This window comes from Trematomus bernacchii, unplaced genomic scaffold (assembly GCF_902827165.1).
Source record: "Trematomus bernacchii unplaced genomic scaffold, fTreBer1.1, whole genome shotgun sequence".
In the NCBI taxonomy this organism is placed as follows: domain Eukaryota; kingdom Metazoa; phylum Chordata; class Actinopteri; order Perciformes; family Nototheniidae; genus Trematomus; species Trematomus bernacchii.
This window is the reverse complement of record NW_022987593.1, coordinates 11,309,696-11,332,017: the sequence shown is the minus strand read 5'-3', so window position 1 is coordinate 11,332,017 and position 22,322 is coordinate 11,309,696.

Sequence of the window (22,322 nt, the reverse complement as noted above, 5' to 3'; positions counted from 1 at the left end):
GTGTCTCCAGCGACGGCAATTAATCACTGTTTCAAATGAGGCCAGGGGAAAGGGAAGAAAAGACAGGTGAAGTTTGGAGGTTAAAAATTAATATCTGTTTCATCCTCAAATACACACTCGAGCCATTGAGTCCTCTGAAATCCTTTTACCGTGAAATTCAAATGTGTTCATCTGCTTCGAACTTACACATCCAGCACACACTGAGCAACATTAGCACTTATTTGGATTTTTGTCTCCAAAATGAACTCTTCTTTCAGCTCTGTTTTTGGTCTCCTCCAGCTTCTGAAGAAAATATCAGGCTTTAATTCTAGTAAATGCTCCACTATGCTCACCGGGTCTTTACATTTGACATTTATTAAAATACTTTGTTTTACAGTGTTCCAAGACAACATTACAAGTAGACAAAGATGTAAACCCCCTCCATGTGAGGTCGGCCCAGACCCTAGGGGTTTTTAAATCTACACTTAAAACTCACTTCTTCTCTCTGGCCTTCTAGTCTGAGCGGAGCACGACTCCTGACATTTCCCTGTGTGTGATTTTTTATTTGTGCTGTTGTATTTGTTGTAAAGTGTTTTTATTGTATGTACAGCACTTTAAAAATGTGCTATATAAATAAAACTTGATTTGATTTGATTAAACAATTGCATTGAAACTAGTGAAACTATCTTGCTCTGGAAACCAGCCTTTAATCTACTCAGTTTTGGTTTAGGGTGTGGTTTTACTCGGTCTTGTAACAGTCTTGGGCAAAGAAGGCTTAGGATTTTATTTCTTGACAGACCATAACCATAACTGCAGGATATCTCTATCACCTATGCATTTTCTAACATGATTACTGTGATGCGTGGTTCATAGAAAACAAAGGAGAATTACCTCATATCAAATTCATCTTTGTAATGACTTTTGGCAATTATTATTGTACACATACACATCTACACACGTTTTCTGTGGCTGTGTTTGAGATTCACATTAAATCCCCGGTGTGTCTTGCAGCCTGGACTCAAACTGTTCTTATCTTTGTCACCACTCAAAGTCTCAGCACGCTCTGTTCTTTAAAACAAAAGACTATTATCTAGCTCTTGTAAAGGTGTGTGTGAGTGCGGAATGTGTGTGTGTGTGTGTCTGTGCGCGCGTGTGTGTGTGTGTGTGTGTGCGTGCGTGCGTGCTGTGTTGCTTTACTCCTGAGTAATGTACCGCCCTACAGTGTGTGTTCATTTATCATCAGCCCACTCAAGCACAGGGGAGTGTGGAGCGGTTCAGTGGAAGACTCTCTTCAAGGAATGTACGTTTTTTTTCAAGATGTTGCGATATATTACGAAACTCTGAGCTCATTGCTTTTAACGGTCATAGTATAACAACAGACACCCCCATAAGTCAAAAAGTAATTTCTTCAATGCAATCATAACACTGGGACAAGCATTTGCAGTCCATGCTACATCCAACATCTGAACACTACATTCTGTGCAATCTGAGGGAATAATTTAACATCTGCTTATCAGTAAGAACATATGAGGAGGTTCCTAAAGGATTCTTTAGGTAAACAAACAAAGTTAAAATGTACACAGACATTACATATACAGTATGACAAAACATTATATTACATATTCTAGTGTATTCATATTTTCCTACATCCCTAGTTCTGATTATTAAGTATGAATGCCTTTCATATTCATCCTTTAAATACTTGTCCCTGTACAAATAAAGAATACATTAGTAAAAAGGTTCCTGGTTAGGTTCAAACATGAACCCCGGCTCTATAAACGTAAAAGTAAGAACATATTATTTTAAAATGCTTTAGTTTTGTTGATGTTTAATGTCTAATCTATGTGTTACTTTATTCATTAGTTTAAGTGCATTTCTCCTTCTTTCTCCACCTCCAGTTTCACGAACGTACACAGCGCAGTCATGCCTGATGAAAATTAATTATCACCTATCAGTGAATCTCAATATTACTGCACATTATGGACGACAATGGCCCGATGCTACCCATTAAGGTGCAATTTGTGATGCTTTTTGCTTCACTGTTTTCTCATTAGGCGATACACTGGAAAAATATAAAGTCAATCTGAGTCAAAGCAAAACAAATTATAGATACTGTGCAGCAGTGAGGAGGACAAAGATAAAAAAATAGAAAGACGCAGAAGACAAATGAGATGTACAGTTGGGTCGATACGCCAAACTTTCTGGGGCAGAAGGATTCAAACTTCTTAAATTAAAGGAACCTTCGTAATCATGCAGTCACTCACACACAGCACACACTCAGTAGTATTGAGCATGTTTTTATTCTGCATAAATCAGGGCTCAAGCTCACAAACTTAGAAAACAAAGGGCGAGCGCTGATCTTATTCAGCTACCTGTCAAGTGAAAAATGGCTTCACACAATGACTCAGGCAGTGCCCAAGGGTGTATGTAAATGCAGATTTAAAAATAGTGTCAAACAGTCATTTATCAAAAAAGCTAGAATGCATGAATGTTTCTGTACATATAAACAACAAATATGTTCCTGTTATTTATTTTTACAAAGATTGATTGCTTCTGAAGAGAGAAATGTACCTGTAAAGGTCCTCTACATTGAATGCAAAATGTACATGTGGATAGAATTAAAAATATTGTCAAAATCGACATTTTGAAGAAATAATTTCATCAGACATTTTGTATTTTTCTGAAGAGGCCGTAATATGCTTTTCTGGGTTTTATTATTATACTATTTCCTGTAGTATGTTATATAGGTTGTTGTACATTTAAATGTTCTGAAAAAGCTTAAATCCCATAGTTCCGTCCAGGGGAGTTTCTCTCTGTTGTTTATTTCTGTAACATGGTGTTTCATTGCGGTTTCATTTGGGTTTCATTTGGCTAGCGCTCCAACACACCGACGTGATAAGGGGCGGGACATCGCTAAGTGGTCGACCAATCACAACAGAGCTGGCCAGCTAACCAATCAGAGCAGACTGGGCTCTGGTTTCAGACAGAGGGTGAAAATAGGTGCTGCAGCACAGGCAGTATGAGCACATTGAGAACAAGTATTGTGAGAGTAGCAGGTATGACTGTAATTATTTTGAGATGAAATGTAAAGGCTTGCTCTGGTGCCACCATCAGGATTATTAGCCCATAATGCTAGTTAAGATAGTTTGGAATAGGACCAAGTAAGTATTCAAAGTGTGGTTTATTTCATGCATGGTAAGGCTCATTTTCTGGTAGGAAGAATAATAATAATATTTGCAAATACAAGAGGGATTAGTAGCATAGATTCCTGGCCAGAATAATACTATTAATATACATCAGAAGGATAGTAGTTTCTCAAGTTATATGTATATAAATAGTACAAAATGTCCTAATATGATATTTTTGGTATTACTCCATTGTCAAAAACATGTTTTTAATTTGTTGCTTAAAATATCCCACCCTGTCTTTGAGGATGAAAGAGACGGAGAGGAAGAAATATCAGAGAAATATAAAAAGCCTTGTGTGATAGCTCGACCTATCTCACATAAAAGGCCTCTAACATTAGCAGAGGGGTGTGTGTGTGTGTGTGTGTGTGTGTGTGTGTGTGTGTGTGTGTGTGTGTGTGTGTGTGTGTGTGCGTGTGTGTGTGTGTGTGTGTGTTTGTGTTGTGTGTGTGTGTGTGTGTGTGTGTGTGTGGGGGAGAGAGAAGTTCATGAATTCCTGTCTAAATGTGAATTTTATCTCTTGCAAATGTCCCCCTTAAAATGTTGCCACAGTTTTCTTTTTTCTTTCATCAGTGTTCATTCCTTTCTGATTATTCTCTCTTGATATCACACACACAGATCCAAATCCGGTTTCTGTTCACTTTGGCCAAAGGTCCAGCTCATCATTTCCTCTCTGATTATTTCCAGCAGCCGCCTTTTGATATTCGTCCTCCATGGACCTGTCAGCAGTCTGCACTTCAAACAAAGAATACTCACAGGGAGCTGGTCAAACAAAGATAGCTGGTGACAGGCAATCACTTTTGACGTATTATATGTATAATGTATTCTGTGTGTCTTTTCAAGCTGTTCACCCATCCAGACTGGAGGAGTCATTAGAGCTAATCAATTTGGTACTGGCTCAGAGACCCAAGAGTATTACACACTGATCCATTAGGAATCACATGTGTGGGTTGCAACTTGCAATGGTGGAATCAAACTAAATCCATTTGTTTAAAGAAGCCTTATTACATGGTTTAGTTGAATACTCGATTCTGATTGGTCAATTCAGAACACGTGACACATTGTTAATCCAGAACAGACAGACCGCTGTCAAGGATTTATTGACCGTTGTTAAGGACGCTTACATCTGCAGAAAGAAGTTCGGTCGATTTAACTGTAGTTTGGCCGAAAAGCAAACTGCATGCAGATCTAGATCCCTCCGCTTCGCGTCGGGCTCCTGATCAGCCTGTCGGGTGTTCTTTTCCCCATAATGACCGCGTCGCTGCACATTATCCCTTACCTATTATTCTTTTCAGGCTGTTCCCTTTCCTGTAGTGTGTTATATAGGTTTTTGTGCATGGAAAGCGTCTGTAAAATCCCAAAGTTTGGGACCCTCACCTGAGACGCCTCCATTGGACTCCTTTGTTTACTTACGTCACATAATGATATCACTATGTAACACTTGTGCTTCTATTGGATAGCTCTCCAACACATTGTATGTGATAGGCTAAGGGGGGACCAATCACAAGCTGGCCAGCTAACCAATCAGAGCAGACTGGGCTCTGGTTTCAGATTAAATAAGGGTTTAAGTACAAGATATATTGTAAGGCCAACAATTATCATAAATTGTTATATATTTAACTACCAAACAGTTCAGAAAACTGGCTCTTACTTCTAAGCCACTAATGGGAGGCCATAAACCCAAAACTGACATCCAATTATAAAGTTCATTTAAAAAAAGTTTAAGCAAACAGTTTATTATTATTTACACATCCAAGAGACACATTCATTTTAGGTTGTGTTTATGGATACTAAACCTGCCTTTAACCTTAACCTCTGTTTTTCTGTTCAAATATTTGTATATAAAGCCTTTTAGTACTCCAATATCCTCTTGCTAATGTTATTTATCTTAATAAGGACTTGGCAGGTAGGTAGTGTGCAGAGCTTATTTACCAAGAAAATGGCTGCCATAAAGTTGTGAAACAAAACCCAAACAACAAGCTGAAGACACTAAATCCACTGTTTCTCTGAGAGAACTGCCGGGTTAGATAATAATGTTGGTTTGTAATTACGAGCAACTTTCTCACATCACACAAATGAATCAGATCCATTGTTGAGTTATGAATGTGTTTTTACAGTGTGTTATTGCTATTTTTACTTCCACTTCCACTGTATATTTGTGCTAATTAGTTATTGTGTGCCATTATACAATCTCTTGGTCAACAGAGAGTGATGTGGATGTGAAAGCATTAATGAGCCATGCTATTATTTGATGCATTCAATAGGCAGACTGAAAGGTCATGGAGAGCATTGAGATAGACAACATAAAAATGTATTTAATTAATTCAGCATATACAGTAGATCACATAACTATTCTCTGATTAATTTAGCCACATTCGAAACCCATTTCCAACATAACTAAGCACGTTGTCATGGTAGGATGACAACAAAATATGTGTTTTATGCCTTTATTAACAGTGTTATTTTCCTCTTCTGTAGTTTAATTGCAAATCCTTCCTTGTCCGTCAGTGACTCATGAAAATAACAGCATGTTTCTGTCGCAGTGGGGATTAAGAGGCAGTGATATTTACTGGCACACACTGGCATCTCTCAATTATGGGCTCAGAACAGTCTCATAATACACACATGCACACAGAAGGATTCACACTTGTATTTCATGATCCACAAAAGGATTCACACTTGTATTTCCGGATCCACACTTGTGTTTTTCAATGCACACACAAATGTGTTCCGTTTCATATACATGTAAATAAAATCCAAATACAGAAAAAAGTTTTACATATGTATTTTTGATCCTCACATATTTGTTTTCCGTTTAAATCCCCTGAACCTGCAAACACAAACCGCTTTCTGTGCATGGATCGCTCTGCATTCGTGTGTGGGTTTTTTGAGACTCCCCTGACGGTCACCCGATTCGTACTTGTAATTTTTTCTATCTATAGCCAATCAGATGTCTCCTCAATTCTAAGCCAATCACATGAGCGCGCCCCCACGAGGGTAGATTTCTTGCGTTCATGTCACTTCATATACGCATTTTGCGTAGTCCGGAGCAGGGTTTCCGCGGACAGAATTTAATTTTACCGGACAAATTTGAAACTTACCGGTCATGTTTCAATAATAATAATAATAAGAATTGTGTAGCAGCGTTTCCGTTAGGTAATTACCGGACTATGACCGGATAATAACACGGGAGTAAGGATCATCTCTTTTCCTCTCTCCCTCCCTCTCTCCTGACAGCCCGTCAGTTTCTCATGCAGCTCGCTAAAACTTCACTCGCGTTTATGTCCATATCGATCAGATCCAGCTCTCCTGATCGGCCTTTATAGAGAGCACCGATCAAACTATTAAGAGTGAATATCGGCCGATAATGACCGGCGGGGCTCCCCCCGTTGACAGTTCACTGTCTAGCACTGGCTTCGTAGTGCACTGATCGATTAGGCTAAGCTAACCTGTAGCTGCTCCCTCCACACTCACAACAACTTCATACAGACATAAATAAAGCAGCTGATCACCATACAGGAAACACACATTTAAAACAGTTTTGCCTGCCGTTTTTGTGTACACAAGCATTCATTAATGGTTCGGAAAGTGGCACTGTACCTTAATAATATAAAGGCTTGTATTTGCGTGCATTTCCTGATCGGAAAGTGGCAATGTACTGAGAGTGGAGGTGTCCTGAGATTAGCGCCTGCAGGCAGGCTCCATGGACCTGTCAGCTCCGGACAGCGCAAAATGCGTACATGAAGCGCTACGTCATGAACGCAAGAAATCTACCCTTGTGGGGGCGTGCTCATGTGATTGGCTTAGAATTGAGGAGACATCTGATTGGCTATAGATAGAAAAAATTACAAGTACGAATCGGGTCACCGTCAGGGGAGTCTCAAAAAACCCACACACGAATGCAGAGCGATCCATGCACAGAAAGCGGTTTGTGTTTGCAGGTGCAGCGGTTTTAAACGGAAAACAAATATGTGAGGATCAAAAATACATATGTAAAACTTTTTTCTTATTTGGATTTTATTTACATGTATATGAAACGGAACACATTTGTGTGTGCATTGAAAAACACAAGTGTGGATCCGGAAATACAAGTGTGAATCCTTTTGCGGATCATGAAATACAAGTGTGAATCCTTCTGTGTGCATGTGTGTATTATGAGACTGTTCTGAGCCCATACTCAATCTGCTGTTTTTGTGAATTTGCGTTGTCTTTATTCTAGCTGTGCTGTAAACTGATGCTACCCATTAGCAAGTCAGTGTTCACACAGCAGAGCAATCATACATAGCTAATGTACACATGAGAGAAATTCATCAAATAATCTGAGTGAGGATCAGAAGTATTGATTTTTTTCGCAGGTGTCAAATTCAGCAGGCAATTAAAGATTTAGATGTTTGTGTTATTTCAGAATTGAAGGGAAATCAAAGTCAACTTTATTGTCAATCCAAAAGTTTGTGGGTACAGAGAGATCAAAATACCGTTTCCCACAATCCCGAATATAAAAATTAAAATATGTATAAAATATGTATATCCTATATATACACAAACAGACACATTTATACATGTGCACACATTAAGATCAAAACACAACAATCAATATATACAAAATAACAGTCACTTCAATTTGGGAATGTACATTAGTGCAAGATTGTCCATGGCAGCGTAAAAAAGTGTCTGGTGCTGGATTTGGATTTGAGTGTCTGAGTGTAAGCTTTACTTTTTTACCCAATACTGTTTTCTCCACTATCTCATCTATGTGAGAACTGGACAATGATGTCACTGATAATGTTGACCTTACCCCGCCTTGGTGCTGCCCTTGTAGAGTGAAACAGAAGATATTTCACAGAGGGCTGCAGTGATTTATGACCTGTAGACCTTTGGGCTCGGTTAGTCAGCATGTCTGATATCACCTACCGAGCCCCAGGGCACAGATCTGCTGTTGGACCCCGGCGGACCCCCTCCAAAACACACACATTGTATATGTGTGTGTCCTTCGCCTGTATGTTCCCATTCTGAGCAGTGCACACTGCAACATTTTGTTTTTGTTTCGTGTCCCAGCGACCTAGAAACATCCACGCGCTGGAGAATACAGTTTATGGTGATTTGATTAAGCAATTCATTTAGGAATATCCACAATGAGAGGACAATGACAAATAAGATAACAAAAGCTGCTTTGTTCAATATATTTTTATTTTAATGGATCAAATAATGCGTGCGATAAGTGAATAACCCTGTTTTTATCTGATATACACTATTTTAACACTGCTCTGTATAATATACACACATTTTTTAGGAAAATGTAACGTTTCAAGCCTCGTTTTGACAACAAACCAGAGCTAAAATGGAGAGTGAGCAGAGGTTGACACAAACATCACTGTGAATATTTGGTGACTAGACGACTGGTGAAGACTGAGTTCAATATGTCAGTGTTTTGTTTACTTATTCACTTGTTTTTTCCTGCCAAACCGAAAATAATACAGGTTATGTATTATGTAAGTCGAGTGAGCTTTATTGAAATGAAATGAAAAACCCAAATGAAACCCAATACCTTCTTATCTATCTGGCCTCAGGAGCACCTCTGTATTATGCACATTCTTTTCTTAGAGAAAATTAGGTTTTGGCAAAAGGCCATTTTGCAAGACAAGGCTTTAAGATTAAAAAATAATGCAGGTCTCGCCTTTGTTAATACTGCATTATGGAGTGCAAATTGCCTGTGAAACGTACATTTAATGAAATGACCAAGGACCAAATGATTTAGCAGTAAACCTGGGGGTCTGGGTGATTGGTCTGATTTGTATTTCAGTCACAAAGCCAGCAGATAATTGCCATTTACATGCTTCACAATTCCACTAAAGTTAATGCAAATCAGGCTGGTGTGTTGTTGTAACCAAGACAAACAAACCAACAAACAAATCAAACCAAGAACAAACCTACGTTGACAGAATTCAAACCCAGTTACTGTGGAAAATGTAAATCTCCATACAATTTGATAATATGCAACACATGCATATATGGAAGTGATTTCAATAAATATGATGAGCGATTCAGAAGCCATGCCGTAGATGTCACTTTGGCTGGCAGGTTGTTAAAATGGAAAATGGAAATGGATCATTAGAGAGCAGGTGGGAGTCTACCGCTCTGAAATGACAGTTCAAATGACTGAAAACACCAGTGAGGGAGAGAGTGAGAGAGTGAGTCAGTCAGTCTGTCAGTGAGTGAGTGAGTCAGTCAGTCAGTCAGTCTGTCAGTGAGTCAGTCTGTCAGTGAGTCAGTGAGTGAGTGAGTGAGTGAGTGAGTGAGTGAGTATGGGAGAACTTGCATTAACCCATCCGCTATATATCCGGCTTCAAAGCTTTTAAGCTGAACGGAGCACCTCTGTTTCACCTCGAAAATGCATTAACAGATAGAAGAGTCAATCAATATCATGGTCAGTGGGGAATGAAATTGGTGCATAAAGAAATCTTGGAGTATAATTAATTTAGTCTCTTTTCAAGTGCAAGCAAAAAACATGGTTATAAATAGAAGATTTCATCCAGATCAGAATGTCAGAAGTGTTAGGAATAATTTGCTTAGGTATTCAACCTTCGACACAGTTCATCGTTTTCTCTCTTTACTGTCTCTTTTCCCATGGCATAGGTCTACGGCCTTGGGTATTGCTGCTATCTCTCTTAAGGAGGGGCAGCTTGGGCGCATTGTTGTTGCCAGTCTATGACAGAGCACAAGCCGCCATGAGGTAATTTACTGTTCAGCGACGTAGGTTCCCTGGCGCACATTATTTCCTATGGACGAGAGCTCTAGTTAGATTCAGGGTCCATATTTGTTTAGTCTCACTGATAAAGAATGTTGATTATTAAACTCCGAACTAGTTAAAACCTTGAGCTGCAGAAAAGTTCTTCAGAATTGGTTTGGCAACCGCTGTGTCAACTCGTGACACACTACCTGTCTTGTCAATTCTCCGGCCGTAACTCCAAATAAACCGTCAGTGTTTGCCATCAAAGTTCCTGCTCTCCTCGTGTCTCTCTGAGTCCTGTTTCCAATTGCTTCAGAAGTTTCCCCCACAAGAAGTAGATTATAACTAAATGTTATCAGATATATTAAGACATAGAGTGCTGCAGTGACGCGTCCTAAAACCCGGAAGTAAGCTTCTTCCGGTTCCCTCGACAAAAAAGCAATGAAATTTCTCCATAGGATTTTGGAAAATAGCTCGAAATAAGGTCTGTGGTTGACACACATTTAAGAGACGGTTCCCGTTGTGTTCAGTCGGATAATCTCCACATGTCTACCCTACTTTTATAATTTTCGAATCATAAATCTAATCGATAGATCAAAATCCTATGGAAAAATTACATTGCTTTTTGCTGTATCATGCACTGTAAGAAACGTACCGTGAAATTCACAGTATGTAACTGGCAGCAATTGACAAGTTACTTACTGTAAAATTAATTACAGTAAGTAACTTGTCAATTGCTGCCAGATACTGTACAATTAATTACAGTAAGTAACTTGTCAATTGCTGCCAGATACTGTACAATTAATTACAGTAAGTAACTTGTCAATTGCTGCCAGATACTGTACAATTAATTACAGTAAGTAACTTGTCAATTGCTGCCAGATACTGTACAATTAATTACAGTAAGTAACTTGTCAATTGCTGCCAGTTAAATACTGTAAAGGTAATCACAGTATTTACAAGTTTTTATTTACAGTAACAGTGTAAAATGAAACACAGTAACTTCCAAGTACTGTATTTGTGTTTACGGTAATAGTGTTTTAACTGTAAAATAGAAACGTTAATGCTATAATTTTAAGTTACAGTATCAGTATTGTAACTGTAAAACAATTTCTTTATTATAGTATACTTCACGTCATGCTGGTAATTTACAGATTACCAGAAATTCTTGACACAATTTTAAAGCTCACCAATAACTGCAGGGAGACAGCAAACAATACATTTTAACAATGTATTCTTAATTGTTGAACGGTATCAAGAACATGTATCTTCTTGTGCTAAATGGGTGAGCATACCATGGCTACCACAAATGTAGTCTTCCATTGCATATCCCATGTACAATTATCTTCCATGTCTTATAAACTGTGCTTAACTGACCAACAGATGCAATTCCTACACTTATTAAATATTTTCATCTATAAAACAATGGATATTAATATCCAAAAACATGGAGATTGCATTTTTAAAACAGTGGCGATACCAAATCAACACAAAAAATATATATATATAATATGAAGCCATTTCTTCTGCCAAGCCATTTTAGAGACGTGCTGTAGTTGAAAAGGTGTCACGACCTCGACACAAACTGGAGAACCCAAATGCACGACCCAGAGACACAGTCTTGAATGTAACAAAAATTGTCTTTTTAATGTCAATGAACAGAAAATCCCTCTTAACAGAGTAAGTACTGGAATAACAAAAAAAACGCTCACAAGGAGGAAAAAACTAAGCGTAACAAAAAGAGAACTTAAGATAAATTTAAGTCAAAAATAACAAAATAACAAAAGCTGACAAGACTGGAAACGATCCTCTCTTTGCTGAGGCCTGTCACGACCACACGTGGGAACAAACAAGACGAACTGACAGGAAGGAGCAGGGCCGTCCCTGGCCAACATGAGGCCCCACGCAAAGTTTTTAAAATGAACAAACACTTGAGTCATTCATTTGTAGTGATATAATAATTGTGGGATTTCTATTGCATCCACTTCATCTGCAACGAAGAACGCCAACGCAATTTCCGCCATTGCAAACCGAGTCAAGCCGACTCCGAGCTGTTCGACTTCAGGCGAGCTTTTTGAGACCTCCCCCGGTTGCAATCGGCTATTCTCGTCTACTTTCGAGGCGAGCCGCAGCTCATCTCAAACAAGCCTATTTTTTCTGTTGACCGTTTTTGTCCCTATAGTTTGTAGTTAGTTTTTGTTTATTAAATATTGTCAGACTATATTACTTCGGTGTGGACTTTCTCTTTGAAAACCCGTCACGCAGCGTCCACACGGCAGCGAGCGTTGAAGTTTGCACGGCGGGCGTGTCTGAAACTCGACCAACAACCAATCACATGAATCTCCCGCCCCAGACACACAAACACACGGTTTGATTGGCTAGAGCTTGTACGGGCATATGATTTGATGCCAGTACATCAAATCCAGCTGACGCTTCCGTCGAAGCTTCAAAAGTTGAACTTTTCTCAACTTTTGAAGCGAGCAACGCGAGCAAAGCGAAGCGACGGAACCACAATGCAGTTCGGCAAAGCGTGACGTCACCCCATTCAAAGTGAATGGGAAGAAGCGTTGAAGCTTCAATGCACGCCACTGTGTGGACGGGCCGTCACAGCCTATAGCCAAGCTTAGCCTCTCGGCGACTCAAACTGGACAGGGAATTGAGCCGCCACAGTAATAATAAAAATTATGATTATTACCTTACTTTTGTCTATCTTTATTCCACTGTGTTGCGTTTTTAAGGCGCAATGCCAAGACACATTCTTTATATGCTTGCATTGGCTAATGAAACAGATTCTGTAGTGTTGTAATCTCTGAAGGTGACTCATTTTGGTCACTATTTCTATAAAACTAAAACAAATAAACAAAAAAAAGCTTCTATATATTGGGCCTTGAAAGTGCTCTCTGAAACTACACGCCTGGGGTGGCTTGTGAAATGAGAAAATGAAAACTTTGCCGGCGTAGAGGTACACCAAATACATTGTTGGAAAGGTCTTGACTTGGAGAGTAACATCAGTATGAAGATTCCACATGGCTCCTGCTTTGAAATACTGACCTTTGAACCTTGACCTCGGTGCATGTTTGAAGGCTTATAATTAAGCAACAAAAGGGACTACAGACATGGGACATACTGTTATAGACAGGGGTGCACATAACTGGTACGCAGGTACGCATGCGCGGCAACAATCTGAAATGCGTACCGTCACTTGTGTCACAAAGCGCATTTGCGTACCGACGTAAATGTGAAGCTTTTCCAGAAGGCGGTTAGTTCACCGGACGACAGAGTCGGTCTCCGTGTGCACAGACAATCGTTGACAATCGCGAAGCGCTGTACTCCACTGACGCCACCCGTCCCGTTGACAATCGTCAGAAGTTGGAGTACCAAACACTGACTCCAGGTACTCATCTGAGTACCTCACTGAGAAAGTTGTGTGCACCCCTGGTTATAGAGAGCTCTTGACCTCAGCTATCATGTGAGTATAGTCAAAACTGGGGGCACTGTCACATTTGGGTCAAATATGGTTAAAATGTATTTTCACCCATTTCACAATTTGATATTTAAAATCTGATTGCACACATGTGTGTTTACCATCCCCTTAAACCCTCAGTGTATTCTTAATTCAGTATTTATAACTTCCAATTTTAGGAAAAACTAATATATAACTAATATATTTAAAAACTACAATTCCCTAGAGCCACGCTATGCAGATTGGTACAAATCAGCACCACAGTTGTAGTTCTTCCGGTTTGCAAAGACATAGGGTCTTAAAAATAATTTTTCGGTTGGTTCTTTCTTTTTTGGTTACTGTGATCTTCTACAGTACTGTACATTGTTGGTTACTGTGATTATCTACAGTACATTGTTGGTTACTGTGAATATCTACAGTACATTGTTGGTTACTGTGAATATCTACAGTACATTGTTGGTTACTGTGAATATCCACAGTACATTGTTGGTTACTGTGACTATCTACAGTACATTGTTGGTTACTGTGAATATCTACAGTACATTGTTGGTTACTGTGACTATCTACAGTACATTGTTGGTTACTGTGAATATCTACAGTACATTGTTGGTTACTGTGAATATCTACAGTACATTGTTGGTTACTGTGACTATCTACAGTACATTGTTGGTTACTGTGAATATCCACAGTACATTGTTGGTTACTGTGACTATCTACAGTACATTGTTGGTTACTGTGACTATCTACAGTACATTGATGGTTACTGTGAATATCTACAGTACATTGTTGGTTACTGTGAATATCTACAGTACATTGTTGGTTACTGTGACTATCTACAGTACATTGATGGTTACTGTGAATATCTACAGTACATTGATGGTTACTGTGAATATCTACAGTACATTGTTGGTTACTGTGAATATCTACAGTACATTGTTGGTTACTGTGAATATCTACAGTACATTGTTGGTTACTGTGAATATCTACAGTACATTGTTGGTTACTGTGATCTTCTACAGTACTGTACATTGTTGGTTACTGTGATTATCTACAGTACATTGTTGGTTACTGTGACTATCTACAGTACATTGTTGGTTACTGTGAATATCTACGGTACATTGTTGGTTACTGTGACTATCTACAGTACATTGTTGGTTACTGTGATCTTCTACAGTACATTGTTGGTTACTGTGATTATCTACAGTACATTGTTGGTTACTGTGAATATCTACAGTACATTGTTGGTTACTGTGATTATCTACAGTACATTGTTGGTTACTGTGAATATCTACAGTACATTGTTGGTTACTGTGATTATCTACAGTACATTGTTGGTTACTGTGAATATCTACAGTACATTGTTGGTTACTGTGAATATCTACAGTACATTGTTGGTTACTGTGACTATCTACAGTACATTGTTGGTTACTGTGAATATCTACAGTACATTGTTGGTTACTGTGAATATCTACAGTACATTGTTGGTTACTGTGATTATCTACAGTACATTGTTGGTTACTGTGAATATCTACAGTACATTGTTGGTTACTGTGAATATCTACAGTACATTGTTGGTTACTGTGATCTTCTACAGTACATTGTTGGTTACTGTGAATATCTACAGTACATTGTTGGTTACTGTGATCTTCTACAGTACATTTTCACAGCCATTTTTTACAGTGTGATGATCATGTTCACTGGTACATTTGGAGGATTAATGAATTCATCCACTAGATCAAGCATGAAGAAGGAACGTAGTTTTCTGTACCAGAGACAGTAAATGGTCACAGCATGTTTCTCGGCTGGTGAGATATTGAAACAGAAAGTGTTTACTTAATTCAGATGGAAAGAGGCATAGAAGACATCTCAGCAGGCGGCTAATCAACACTGATCTTTACAGGCTTCATAATCTTCATGATTGACCTCCATTTCTTCGAGTTTTTGTCTGAAAACTGAACTGTACAAATTAAAGCTGCACAATCACCAGTGGATCAAATCAGGCTGGTATCATACACTCTTCATAGCAATCTATTCCAATCATCCATTTTCCACCGCTTTCAGTACGTTCATAGCCATACCGATAAAAAGTGATGCACTGTAATTGGTTCATATACAACACAATCAATTTGCATTTAAACTATATAACCTTAAAGCAGGAAATATAAAGAACAAGCAGGCCAACGTTGGGAGAACAGACGGGTCCAAGAACATTGGACTTTCACCCAAGAGACTGCTGTTAATTTATTTTTAAGCAGAACTTTCATACCTCAACAATGACACTTCTGTAGTTATTTTTTTAATGCAAACCACAATTGTTTCCTAAACCTACCCAAAAAGTGTTGTTGCCTTAACCTAACCTATGTTTTTTCTTGTTTGGAAAAAGGTTTATACAATACCAGATGTATGTAACGAGCAGAAATTGACACGTGTCGCTCGACATTTGGAAAATAAGAAATTACTTTTTGACACATTTTCCAACCAATACAGCGAACCATATTAGGAAAATTCCTTCCTGTCCTTTGTTATATGTTTTTGTTCGCCCATAACTTAAAGGGCTATTACATATTCTAGAGGATTACGAAACATCACCAATGTGCTAACACAGTAAGAGCAAACACATTAATGCATGGACCCACTGAAGTATGAAATGACCTCAATGTTAATATATGTAAAAAAGGCTTGATTATTCCCACTTTAAAAAACTTTAATTTATGTTATTTCATTAGAATTTTCCTGCTTAAAAGAAACCCAATTATAATGCATTATGGTTGGAGCATCTTAGGTTTTAAATCTGGCCTGTAGGGCGTGTTGCTTGTCCGAGTCTTTGTTATCTGGCCTCTCACACACACTGTACAGGATATTACTGCCGGGAGCTTTGTGTAATAAGACAAGCTATCTCTCTCTGTTTGATTAAAGAATTAGTTTAAACTTTAAGGTGTAAAACAGGCTGATGCAGTGAAAATTCTTCTTTTTTTACATTGGCTTCTCATTCCAACGACACCTTATTGTCAGTGTGTAATGCTTCCACATTATTGTAATATATAAACAAGGGTATGCTTGAGATTATTTTATTAGGAGTACTTTCAGGTAACTTACTCTAAATGTTGTCCCAGGAAAGGAAATCAAAAGTCAATAAAATCACTTTCACTGAGGCGATAGTGGGAATATTTGCTTAGCTCTTGCCAAGATAAGAAGATGGATGGATCACTGAGTTTAGTATGGAACTGGAGCCAGGATGAGATTTCAATCAGGAGAGACTTAATTGTAAGAGGATTAAAGAGTAATTACAATCAGTTTAAAGACAATAGAGGACTCTTAGATGATTAGATCCAATTTTTAGTTAAGGAAAGATTGTTGTCACAGGTCAAATACATCAAAAGTCAACAAAGACTTTTAGTTTGACAGGAAGTTTTTAGAACATGTTCTTATTCTCTCTCTTGCTGAGATTAAGCAAATTAATATTACCGTGTTAGTTATGGAACCGGAGCCAGGAGAGAAGAGTCTTTGTTGGACACCATTTTCTTGTCATTTTTCTGGCAGTAGTAATGCGATGATGAGCTGTACCGGAAACACCCCAGTTTTGACAGTGGTGATGATGAAGGGTGAAGATCAATGGGTGAATATCTGGGTGAATGTGATGGAGGAAGGATGCTCAGAGGAAGGATCTTGTTGTGAGGAAATCTAAAGCTGAATGGAGTTGAGGAGGGTCACATCCATCGCCACTGAAATGACAGCTGACAGCAACAGAGAGAGGTAACATTTTAAAATCTGACAGCATCGAGATGAGAGGCTCGCAGAAGGTCGTGACTCGACCTGGAGAGGGAACACCCTCAGTCAGATGGTTGGAAGAGAAAGAGAGAAATCATAGAGCTAGCATGAAGACAGTCTTTTATGATTGAACATTCGCTAAGCTTCATTAGCTTTGGAAGAGAGTTCATACAGTTCTGTACCAGCAGGCAGTCATGAAACACAAAACAAACATCATTATAGACGCTGAACATCACATTTACTTTGTGTGGAGGTGTGGCACAAACAGCATGAATGTATCTTTATTCCAGCCTCCATTAAGCTGCTGAACTCTTACGGTACGTCCACACAGCAGCGTTAAAAAAATCTTGGAGGTGGGCGTATCTGAAGCTTGAGGATTTTTTGCGAGCAACCAATCACATGAATCTCCCGCCCGCGACATACGAAGCAAAAAAGCCCGAAGTAAACTGGATATAAACTCCCCAAAACAGGCGAAAACCTACCACTGTCTCTGCCACCTCCCTCCATGCCTGGCTCCTCCGGTTTATATCCCGGTAGGTCTGGTCATAAAGCACCGGGTGATTCCCTACCACTAATTTCTCCTCCATTTTTTGGAATATGAGGAAATGACCTGCGGTATGTCTCTCCCAGCATACACGCCGTTTGATTGGCTAGAGCTTGAACTGTCAGATTTGCGTACACGGGATTTGATTGGCTGATGCTTCCACCTCAGCCTCAAAAGTTGAACATTGTTCAACTTTGAATCCTGAAAATCCTGAAAATCTCCGCTCGCCTGCCCACAATGCATTTCGGCGAAAAGTGAGGGAAAGTGACGTCACCCCATTCAAAGTGAATGGGCAGAAGCGTTTCAAGATTTTTTTAACGCTGCTGTGTAGACGCACCGTCATGATAAATCTCATTTACAGAGCAATGTGCAATAAAGTAAACGGAAATGTCTGCACTTTAATCTGCTGTATATTTGTAAAATACCCGTAAAGTTTTAAGATGGTTTCACGTTGTAAATGTAATGATTGTTATTCAAAGCAACAGACTGTAGCACTGTGGCCAAAACACAGATTTACAGTAGGGACAATACATTTGATTGTTTTTCACATGGAAAACCTGACTCTAAAGTATGAAAATCATCAAGCAACATTTTTTTGTTATTGTAACGCTTACACAAAAAGAAAACATTCGGTTGAGGTTGGTGCTGTAATCAACCGTCTAGGCCACACAAGTACCTGACCAAACACATCTTCACTAAATGTGGTGAAAGCAATGAAACCCCCAATTGGTATTGCAGTGTGTGAGGTAGAAGTAATATCCAACATTTCATTTGTAGTCGAAACAGCATGTAATTTAATCTGTTAGAAGTTATAATATAGTTTCAAAGTCAAACTCTCACCAATGTGTAGAAGAAGGTGAGGGTTGTTCTTTTGTGATTTAGTGCCCTTGTCATCTTTAATATACTGAGCTATTCATATGCAGTGCCCAGAGAGCAGCAGCTCATTACTTTACATCGTCACACTTCTTTATAACATGCATTTAATAGTGATCAAGAAGTCATGGCTTGAGAGAAAAAAGGCAAAGAAATGCAGAAGAGCTAATTCAATGTCGTGGGTGGTGTCTTTGAATTAAGGTGCTTTCTTTATTGTGATGAGATATGATCAAGGATGTCAACACCATTACATATCACGCACACAATTACCCAACATGCCCGGTGGCAAGGACAGAGCACAATATATACGGGAGGTTATTTGAGCATTTCTTAGAGCTTAAGTTAAGATAAAAAAATCGATTTTTGCAAAGAAGGTGTTAAGGTTATAAAAGCAAGGTGAATAAAGGATGAAACGGAATATAAGAATATAGGAGACATGGATTTTGAAGATAAGTGATGGTCGCAAAAAGTAGGATGAAAGGAATAAAGCATCTTCGGGAGCTTTGAACTCAAAAGGAAACAGTCTACCCCAGGTGTGAGTGCCCTCCTATGAATACACAATGGCTAAACTACATCAAGTAGAGCAGCCGATACAGCAGCCAGCCAAAAACCTGCGGCTACCTCCATCAAAACACATCCGTTAGCCAAGCTGAATGCATCGCCAGCTGCATATATTCTGCCCTGTGCATCGCCAGTGTGAATGATAAACAAGAAGAAGAAGGATAACATAAATAACAGCTGCACTCAGACAAACATTAGCAATGATTCAAAAGACAGCCAACTAAACCGTCTGTGCTGTGTTGAACAACACAGGGTCAGCAAGCAAAATGTGTAACGTCTAAATACTAGTTATTGTTTGAAGTATATATCACGGTTTAAATGTTGTTGTTTTCCACTAAGCAATAATTACTGGCTCTGAATTGTGAAATGCCTTGAACTTAAATTCTCTCTAATATCCATCAGGGTTGAGTCCTCTGATCGTAAGAAGAAGATTGTATAGAAGTCTATGAGAAAATACCATCACTTTTATTTAATTTATTATCTCACCTAACATTGTCCTGATGATTTTATTGACTCAATTGTTCATTTAAAGTATTTTTCAATTAAGCATGATGTACATTAAGAAAATTATGATCCCATTTAGAGTAAAATAGCAGATAAAACAGTGTATGTTTTAGGGCGGGGCTATGGACAGTTTGTGTCTTCAGATAGTTGTATCATATTGCTCACCTAAGTGTGTCTTTACCTCTCCCTCTAGTGTCACTTTTGGCTCCACAAATAGAAGATGACGAACACCCAAATGCCAAAACCAGTGGGTGATGTCACATTGACTTTATCCACTTCTTATATACAGTCTACAGTCTAAGGAGGAAGAAATCACCAGATTTGTTGAATTGCGACAAAAAGAAGTACTAATTCTCATGCACTGTTGGTCTCTCTGTTAAACCTTGACATGTCCTAGTTAGTATTTCCATTTTCTCACTCAAAGCAACAAAACCACACCTCCACAGGTTGTTTTTGTGTGCTATTTTTGCCTGAATATAGCCTTAGGGAGACAGACAGGAGGTCAGGAGGAGAGAGACAGAAACATGTAGCTGTCATCAGTTTTCTGAGCAGCATTTGTGTTATTTGGGTCGACAACATTGCTCTGCAGATGAGCCAGAGGGCTTTTAGCATTGAATCCCAAACCAGGACCATTCATTCAAAGGGTCTTCTTTCATTTTAACTGGCTGGCTACATATACAGTGGAAAGTAATGTATTGGTTCCTTTAGAGGCTGACTGTCAGCTTCCTCGAACTGCTGATTTAACTGGCATGAGCCAAATTATTTTCAGGCTCACCTTCCTATAGAGACTGGCAGTAATGGCAGCAAGTATCAAGGATGTCAGTAATCTGCTCGCCGTGCTTCATATATCAGTATCGTTTTCTGAAATATGAGACAAAAGACTGATGACTTAATGTACTTTGGGTCACCTGTTTTTAAGCAAAGTCAGGGGAAACAACCCACTCAAGGATCTGAAATTGGTCAGGACTCATTGTTGTGTAATGTGTGCTTTATAAAAGAGACAATGTTACTGCAATTTACCACTTTGGCGTTATATATCAGTATATTTTTCTGGAAGATGAGACATAAAACTAATGAATAAATGTATACTCGTGTCAGTTTGGGTCACAAGCAAAGCCAGGGGGAAATTTGAGCAAACATAGAGATTTCCATGTGTTTTTCAAGACATTCAGGCTAAAACTTTTATTTGAAATAGAATAACATCTAAAAAAGTCTATCCAGCTCCTCGACAAAGTTGAGTGGATCTTAGGCATCAGGACCAGCCAAACCCTTGGTTGCTTCCTCTCACATCCATTCATCCATTTTTAAAACTGTTTGGACTGCTCAGAGTCACAGGGGGCTTGAGCCAATCTAGCACTGGGTAAAGGTGAAAATGTCAAAGTTGTTTCACAGGGCTAAAAATAAGTGTAGAAAAAAAAAAAAAAAGATCCCTCTCACATTCACTACTGACATTTCAGATGTGCTGTTCCCATGACAGGCGTGGTACATTGCTTATAAACAGAGATGAAGTAACAGTATGGTTGATATTAGTATTTGTCTGCCTTCTTCTCATACTGCCTGTGCTGCAGCACCTCTTTTCACCCTCTGTCTGAAACCAGAGCCCAGTCTGCTTTGATTGGTTAGCTGGCTGGCTCTGTTGTGATTGGTCAAACACTTAGAGATGTCTCGCCCCTTAGCCTATCACGTACAATGTGTTGGGTCGCTAGCCAATAGAAGCGCGAGTGTCACATAGTGATGTCACAATGTACCTGAAGTAAAAAAAGGAGTCCAATGGAGGCGTTTCAGGCGGGGGCATTTACAAAAAATAAAAACTATGTAAAACTCTACAGGAAAAAAACAACCTAAAAAGTATAATAGGGTCTGTTTTAACCTTGTTGGTATAAAGTCCATAATATAAAAATAGTGCATAGTGACATGTCAGTTTTGGTAATGCAAACAACTTGGAAATTAATCCATATCACCACATCTACTGTACACCAAACATTGCACATTTGTTTTGGTGTGAGGACATGGAAAAGGTGTGATGAGTGCAGTGAGAGTGAACTAAAACATAGTGAAGTTGCAAGGGGTAATATTACATTGAGCTGAGACTCACTTTAAAGCTTTGTGAAGCTGAGAGGAGCTGCTTCAGATGATAGGGATATTTGGAATATAAATCATAACCTTTTTCAATGTTTTGGGAAGGATTTTAAACGTTCAATCTTGAAAACTCAACTCTGCTCAAAAAAGAAATGAGTAAATGGTGTATGAACGTCATTTATACTGTATAGCGCTTTACACCGATTCATACAAGGTGCCACCTACTCAGGGAAGCTAACATTCACACCTAACAGCTAGTCGCCCAGAATAGTCGCCCAGAATAAGAACTCCATAAACATAAAACTGCAGATATGTTTATTATTTCTAGCTTACATGTTTTGTGTATTAGTCATTTTATACTGCCTTCTCTTCAACAGGTGTCTGGTCAAAACCCTTTCAGGGACCTGAAGTTGGTAAGGACTCATTGTTGTTGTGTAAAAGAAAGAATATAAGTAAAAACTTTTATTGTTATTTGTATTCCCACATTTCCAAATCACGCAATCATAAAGAAAACACGCAAAAAACACAAAACAGTGAAGCCGAAGTTCATCTGTATTTCTTTCAGAGAAGCCAAGTTACCGAATCACAGCTGTAGGAATATACCACTAATTTATTTGTTGGCAAAACAGAAAACAGCTA